Raw genomic sequence first — 8,612 nt, 5'->3', positions numbered from 1 at the left:
TGGATCACTTGAGGCCAGGAGTTCAAGACCAGCCTGGGCAACGTGATGAAACTCCATCTCTACTAAAAATACAAAAATTAGGTGTGGTGGTACACAGCCAGCTACTCGAGAGGCTGAGACAGGAGAATTGCTTGAACCCAGGAGGCAGAGGTTGCAGTGATCCGAGATCACGCCACTGCACTCCAGCCTGGACACCAGAACAAGACTCCATCTCAAAAATAAATAAATAAGTAAACAAAATAAATGATTGTGGTTCACAACACATTCCATTTAATTTAGAAAAAAATAATGGATTATGGCTTTAAAAAAAACAGAGTCTTGTTCTGTTGCTCAGGCTGGAGTGCAGTAGTGTAATCATAGCTCACCACAGCCTTGAACTTCTGGGCTCAAGCAATCTCCCTGCCTCAGCCTCCCAAGTAGCTGGGACTACAGGTGCACACCAACACACCCTGCCATTTTTTTTTCTTTGGTAGAGATGGGGTCTTGCTATGTTGCCCAGGCTGGTCGGGAACTCCTCAAGCAATCCTCCTGCCTTTGCCTTCCAAAGTACTGGGATTATAGGCATGAGCCACTGCGCCTGGCTAGATCGTAATGTTTTTACAACCCAAGTTTGTGGAGTGAAACTTATGTGTGTGATTAATGCTCAGGGATTCCACCAGGAAGGCTGGGGGCCGCTCCCCTAACAGCCTCTGGAAACCCCACCCCTAGATTGTCCTCAGCTATTCAAGTGCATCTCAACCCCTGCAAAGCACTTAGAGCAATGCCTTGTGTGTAACAAGGTTGCATAAGAGCCTGCTCTTACTGTAGCTGTTTTCATTCCATCTAGCACTTTACAAGCTTCAGGCAAGAAGTCCTAGATTCGTAAAACACCAGCTTGTCCTCCTGGGAAGAAAAGGCTCTTAGAGAGCCAAGCTTATGACAGAAAAGAGACATCAACACATTCTCCTCCTAATATTTCTTGATTGATTGATTGATTGATTGAGACAGGGTCTCACTCAGTTGCCCAGGCTGGAGTGCAGTGGTAAGATCACAGCTCCCTGTAGCCTCAACTTCTCAGGCTCAAGCAATCCTCCTGCCTCAGCCTCCTGAGTAGCTGGAACCACAGACACCTACCACAATGCCTGGCTAATTTTAAAATTTCTTGTAGAGATGAGGTCTCGACATGTTGCCCAGGCTGGTCTCAAACTCCTGAGTTCAAGCAGTCTGCCCATCTTAGCCTTCCAAAGTGCTGGCACTACAGGTGTGAGCCACAGCACCCAGCCTTCTCCTAATGTTTAAAGAGAAAAATATAAAGATGCATTGGTGAGTCCCAGGACGCTTCCCATCACTAACCTCTCTCTCCTTGGGCCACTGACTTGCTGTCCAAACAGTGCACCATGGTCATGATTCGTGTGCTTTAGCCATATCCAATGGCTACCCAGCTCCTCCTGCCATCTCGAAGCTGAGGCCTTCCCTTAGGAAGGGAAGGGACCCCTCTTTAGGGATCCAGATTTTCCCTCCAGTTTCATAGCAAATCCCATGACCCACCCACAAATGAGAGCAAGCCCACCCTCCCCTCCCACCTGGATTCCCCCATCCAGTGTGAGACACCTGTCCACCCAAGTCCCTGCTAGCTTCTGGTTGAGATTGACTCTCCCATTCAGAAAGCGTAAGAGAAGAGGATATTGATGGCTCCCTGCAAACACATGATCACCGTGGAGACAGAGATGGGCATGCCTGGAGAGCAATGGGGCTGGAGACCGGGCTGAGGGAGGGGAAGCCATCCCAAAATGAACCCTGGAGTGGGTTGGGACCCTGCACGGATACACTGTGACTGATTGCTTGTGCGCATGCAGCTTCAGCTCCAGGATGACAAGGCCACCAGATGAGGTCTGGAAAGGTGAGTGCTGGGTCCTTGCCATGGGTCACAAAACCCAAATAGTAATGTTTCCTGTGGTGGACACTACCCGAAAGGACCCTCATGTTAGTAAACAGGCAACTCACTATATCTTCTGAGCATATCAAATTCCTAATAGAGAATATAATGGCAGAGTACCATGGCAGAGTACCATGTTAAGAAAAGCAATCACAGGCCAGGTGTGGTGGCTCACACCTGTAATCCCAACCCTTTGGGAGGCCGAGGTGGGAGAATCACTTGAGGCCAGAAGTTTGAGACCAACCTGGGCAACATAGCAAGACCCCCATCTCTACAAAAATTTCAAAATTAGCCAGGTGTGATGGTGTGCACCTGTGGTCCCAGCTACTTGGGATGCTGAGGCAGGAGGATAGCTTGAGTCCAGAAGGTTGAAGCTGCAGTAAGCCATGATCGTGCCATGGCACTCTATCCTGGGTGACAGAGCAGGACACTGTCTCAAAAAAAGAAAAGAAAAAGAAAAACATCTAAGTACCAGTTCCGTAACTCTATTGCTAAGCTCAATTGTTATCAAATGCTTATCACAAAGATGCAAGCTGGCCACATATCCAGCTCCTGGCTGCTTCATAAATACTCCTGCTTTTTTTTGTTTGTTTGTTTGAGATGGAGTCATGCTCTGTCGCCCAGGCTGGAGTGCAGTGGCATGATCTCGGCTCACCGCAACCTCTGCCTCCTGGGTTCAAGCAATTCTCCTGCCTCAGCCTCCCGAGTGGCTGGGATTGCAGGCGTGAGCCACCATGAATGGCTTATTTTTTATTTTTTTTATTTTTTGGTACAGATGGGGTTTCTCCATGTCAGGCTGGTCTCAAACTCCCAACCTCGGGTGATCCACCCACCTCGGCCTCCCAGGGTGCTGGGATTGCAGGCATGAACCACCGCGCCCGGCACAATTGATTAATCAGAAAGGAATAGATGGGCCTGGTGTGGCAGCTCATGCTTGTGATCCCAGGACTTTGGATGGCGGAACGCTGGGGATCGCTTGAGCCTAGGAGTTCCAGACAGGCCTGGGCAACATGGTGAAACCCGGTCTCGCTTTTTGTTGTTGTTGTTGTTTTGTTGTTGTTTTTTTTTTTTTTTGAGGCGGAGTTTCGCTCTTGTTGCCAGGTTGGAGTGCAGTGGCGTGGTCTCAGCTCCCCACAGCCTCCGCTTCCTGGGTTTGGGTGACTCTCCTGCCTCAGCCTACCAAGTGGCTGAGATTGCAGGCATGAGCCACCATGCCCGGATAATTTTGTATTATTATTATTTTTCTTGGTACTGACGGGGTTTCTCCCTTCGTCAGGGCAGTCTCAAACTCCTGACCTCAGGTTAACCGCCTGCTTCGGCCTCCCGGGGTGCTGGGATTGCAGGCATGAGCCACCATGCCCAGCTTTTTATTTTTTTCTTTTTTGGTAGAGACGGGTTTCTCCATGTTGGTCAGGCTGGTCTCAAACTCCCGACCTCAGGTGATCTGCCCGCCTCGGCCTCCCAGGGTGCTGGGGTTGCAGGAGTGAGCCACCGCGCCGGGCCCAATTTATTAATCAGAAAGGAACACATGGGCCTGGTGTGGCGGCTCACCCTTGTGATCCCAGGACTTCAGAACGTGGAGCGCGACAGATCGCTTGAGCCTAGGAGTTCTAGGCTGGCACGGGCAACATGGTGAAACCCAGTCTCTCTCTTTTTTTTTTTTTTTTTTTGAGAGGGAGTTTCGCTCTTGTTGCCCAGGCTGGAGTGCAGTGGCAGGGTCTCAGCTCCCTGCAGCCTCAGCCTCCCGGGTTTGGGTGGTTCTCCTGCCTCAGCCTCCCGAGTGGCTGGAATTGCAGGCGTGAGCCACCATGCCCTGCTACATTTGTATTTTGTATTTTTTTTTTTTTTTGGGTAGAGACAGGTTTCTCCATGTTGGTCAGGCTGGCCTCAATCTGACCTCAGGTTATCTGCCCGCCTCGGCCTCCCGGGGTGCTAGGATCCCAGGCGTGAACCACCGCGCTGGGCCCAATTTTTAATCAGACAGGAGTAGATCGGCCTGGCCTCATGGCTCATGCTTGTGATCCCAGGACTTTGGACGGCTGAGCGCGGCGAATCACTTGAGCCTAGGTGATCCAGACCCACCTGGGCAACATGGTGAAACCTGTTTTTGTTTGTTTGTTTGTTTTTGAGGTGGAGTTTCCCTCTTGTTGCCCAGGCTGGAGTGCAGTGGTGCGGTCTTGGCTCGCAGGGCCTCCGCCTCCCGGTTTGGGTGATTCTCCTGCGTCAGCCTCCTGAGTGGCTGGGGTTGCAGGCATGAGCCATCATGCCCAGCTACTTTTTTATTTATTTATTTATTTATTTATTTATTTATTTATTTATTTATTTTGGTTGAGATGGGGTTTCTCCATGTTGGTCGGGCTGGTCTCCAGCTCCTCACCTCGGGTGATCCGCCGGCCTCGGCCTGCTGGGGTGCTGCGATTGCAGGTGTGAGTCACTGTGCCTGGCCCGAAACCCAGTCCCTTAATGGAAAAACAAAACAAAAACCACAAATATTAGCCGGGCCTGGTGGGCCCCGCGGGTAGTCCCAGCCACTCTGAAGGCTGATGTAGGAGGATTGCTTGAGCCGGGGGTGGAGGTGGCAGTGAGGTATGATGGCACTACTGCAGTCCAGACTGGGCAACAGAGTGGGACTCTGTCTCAGGAAAAGGGAAAGGAAAAAAAATAATAAAGAAAAAGAAAGTATATAAAATTGCTAAATCCAGGAACAGCTTCACAACTTTTCCAAAAGAAATCTATTATTGACAAAAAAAAAGTTGGTTTGTTACAATATACAAATAGCTAAACTTTATATAGCCACGACCCTCTTGTAGCACTGCTCTAAGCCTTTTCCTGCTCTGAAATAGCTGCTATTGTTACCTCCATTGTAGAGAAAACAGATGCCAGAGGTTGTTGTGGAAGGACCCGGAAACTGACTGTGAAATTGACTTGTTGTAAGTTTCCGACTTAAAGGTTCTTCCTGCTCTGCTCCTTACATTGCCACATTTTAGTTAACATACCTCTTAAAACAATGGTCCTTTCTATATTTGGAGGGCATCCTCTTGCAGTTTGAAGTTTTTTCTTACACTAAGCATTTGGTCAGATCATCTGGTTTTATGTCAGTTTAAGTTTAGACATTGCTCAGTAAGGAATTAAATATGAGCAAACAGTTATCTGATTGAAATAGATAACAGGAAAAAAATCACCTATGAGAAAGTCAAGAAAATGTGAACTCTGGATTCGTGGCTATTTTCAGAATATTAATTTTTTGGTATTTAATGGCATTGTGAATATATTTATTTTTAAAAATTCCTTGCCTTCTACAGATACATATAACGTAATTAAAAAATGATAAGATGTTTAGGTTTTACTTCAAAATAATTCAGAGGAAGAAGGAATGTACAAAAATGAAGTGGGAATATAAATGAAACAAAACTGGCTGTGGCCAGGTGTGGTGGCTCACGCCTGTAATCCCAGCACTTTGGGAGAATGAGGCAGGTGGTTCACCTGATGTCTGGAGTTCAAGACCAGCCTGGCCAACATGGTGAAACACCATCTCTACTAAAAATACAACAGTTAGCAGGATGTGGTGCCAGGTGCCTGTAATCCTAGCTACTTGGGAGGCTGAGGCAGGAGAATCGCTTGAACCTGGGAGGCGGAAGTTGCAGTGAGCCAAGCTCATGCCACTGCACTCCAGCCTGGGCAACCACAGCAAAATCCCACCTTTAAAAAAAAAACAAAAACCAAAAAACTGTCCATGCCATGAATGAAAAATTGTTGATGATGTGTATATGTAGGGCAATTACATTATTTTTCTCAACTTTTTTTAGGTTTGAAACTTTTTATTGAACACATGCACATGTCCCTTGATAACTGGGGCTGCTTCCCCATTATTCTCGCAGTAGCCCTTCTGATTTTCACTTCATCTTCATTCTTAGAGATTCTGGATTTTTTTTTTTTTTTGGCAAGTTCAAGTATGTCTTTGCAAGGACTATCCAGCATGTCTACCTACTCAGCCATATTATCAGAAACAGAAATAGTTTCCAGATTCTTGTCTTGTCCTGTTTAGATTTTTTAAATTCCAAGAACAGTCACCTTCTACCAGACACTCTGATGTTAGAAGACAAAGCATATTGTGTAAGTGGCATGATTTCTGGGCTCATATTTAGAACAGAGACACAGCTTTCAACAACCCAAAAATAACTTACTGTGACTCACCAAATTTAGAAAGATGGAGATTATTTAAAAAAGAAAACCTTAATTTACTACATGACCTCTAAGTATCTCGGCTGAAAATTGTAAAGATAGAAACGTAATTCGAAAGATATAGAGACTATAATCATGCACTTAATGAAATGCTAAATCAAAATATTTTTGGCATATGTGAAAGAGTTTAATGTTATCACTTTGTTACTGGCACTATAGCTATTTGCAAGTACACATAAACCTACAGTGTTACATATAAACTACCAAAAACTACTTTTTAAGAAATAAGGCAACTTTATTTAAAAATTTATCTTAAGGGAATAATTAAGGATGGCCGTACAAAAGGATGTAGCCATGGCATGAGAATGTTCTCCCTGGCAAATCAATGGAAATTATTAAATGTGCAAAAGGGGGCTGTTGGAATAAATTGTAATACCTTCATATGATCATATATCGTAACCTTTTAAAATGATATTGAAGAGCTGCGTAAATTGACTTAAACCCATCTTCGCAGCACATCACTGAATAGTAGAAATATAGGCCAGCAAAGAACATAAAATTGGTCCAATTTCTACAAAAAAAAGGAGACTAATAGCATGACAGCAGGGAAGGGGGAATATGTCAGCATATGTGTGTATATGTATATATATGCATAGCAAGTATGAACTTGAAAGGATATATTTCAAATTGTTTACACAGATTACCTCGGAGAGGTAAATAACTTTGGTCTTTGGTGTTCTGTATTCCACATATTCTGAATTTTCTTTTCTTATTTAAATAGAGATGGGATCTTAGCCAGGAGCAGTGGCTCACCCCTGTAATCCCAGCACTTTGGGAGGCTGAGGACGGCAGATTGCTTGAGGCAGGAGTTGGAGGTTAATCTGGTCAACACGGCAAAACTCTGTCTCTACTAAAAATACAAAAATTAGCCAGATGCAGTGGCTCGTGCCTGTAACCCCAGGTACTCGGGAGGCTGAGGCAGAAGAATTGCTTGAACCAGGAGGCGGAGGTTGCAGTGAGCCGAGATCACACCACCGCACTCCAGCCTGGGCAACAGACCGAGACTCTGTCAAAAAACAAAACAAAACAAAATGAAACAACAACAAAACAGTAATAAAGAGAAAACCTTATGGACAGGAGCAATGTCTCATGCCTGTAATCCCAGTGCTTTGGGAGGCCAAGATGGGTTAATCACTTGAGGCCAGGAGTTCAAGACTAGCATGGGAAACATAGCAAGACCTTTTCTCTACAAAAAAATTTAAAAATTAGCCAGGCATAGTAGTGCATGCTTATACTCCCAGCTACCTGGGAGGCTGAGGTGGGAGGATCACTTGAGCCTGGGAGTTGGAGGTTGCAGTGAGCTGTGATCACACCACCGGGAAGCCACGACCCTATCCCTGCCTCCTTCCTATGTCCAGTGCTAGCAATAAATAAGTTTCCCAGCCATAAATAATTATTAGAACTTCCTCCCATGTGCCAGTTCCAACCTCCGCTAGGTACGATACAGGGGCAGCCCTACCCTCTGGAATATACAAAACGTTACACAGACACAGTATGTACACTGGGGAAGGGGGGTCACCCCAGCAGCCCATGCCCTCTCCTGGTCCACACTTAGTCCCACTGTCCTGCCTCAGCTACCTCTCTGAATAGGAAGACTGGAGGCCCCCAGAGGGAAAAGTTGCGAGTATGGAGGCCACGAGGCCTCCTCCAAACTAACCGACTCCACCAGCCTCTGGCTCTTAAATAACAATCATCGTCATCCAGAAATTTAAGGACTCAGCCCTGGTCAAGGTGGCAAAGGGTCAGTTTGTCTTTCCCCATTAGACAGACGTCTTGTCTTGCTACCCTAATTGTAAAGGGGTGACTGGGAAGGGGTGGTAGGGACATGGTGGCAGTGGAGGCTCCAGCCCCACTTCTCCAGGCTTTGCTTATAGGGGCCTGCTTTTAATTTTTATTTTTATTTCATGACTTTTTTTTTTTTTTTTTTTTGAGATGGAGTCTCACTCTGTTGCTCAGGCTGGAGTGCAGTGGTGCAATCTTGACTCACTGCAAGCTCCACCTCCCAGGTTCACACCATTCTCCTGCCTCAGCCTCCCATGTTGCTGGAACTACAGGTATCTGCCACCACGCCTGGCTCTTTTTTTTTTTTTTTTTTGTATTTTTAGTAGAGACAAGGTTTCACCGTGTTAGCCAGGATGATCTCGATCTCCCGACCTCGTGATCCACCCGCCTTGGCCTCCCAGAGTGCTGGGATTACAGGCATGAGCCACCGTGCCCAGCTCCCATGACTTTTTTTTAAATCCCATAACTTCTTTTTCATAACCTTTTTTGGGTAACTTTTCATAAAACTTTTTTCTACTTTTTTGCCACAATTTTTTACATTTTTTATCCTGTAACTTTTTCACCCCATAACTTTTTTTATCCCATAACTTTTTTATTTTGTGTTCTTTTAATAAACCCTTGCATATATTACAATTTTGTAAAAATGAAACAGATTATCTCATGCCAAGCATGC

Source organism: Pongo pygmaeus, chromosome 16 (assembly GCF_028885625.2).
Source record: "Pongo pygmaeus isolate AG05252 chromosome 16, NHGRI_mPonPyg2-v2.0_pri, whole genome shotgun sequence".
Lineage (NCBI taxonomy): Eukaryota > Metazoa > Chordata > Mammalia > Primates > Hominidae > Pongo > Pongo pygmaeus.
This window is presented reverse-complemented; position numbering follows the sequence as displayed.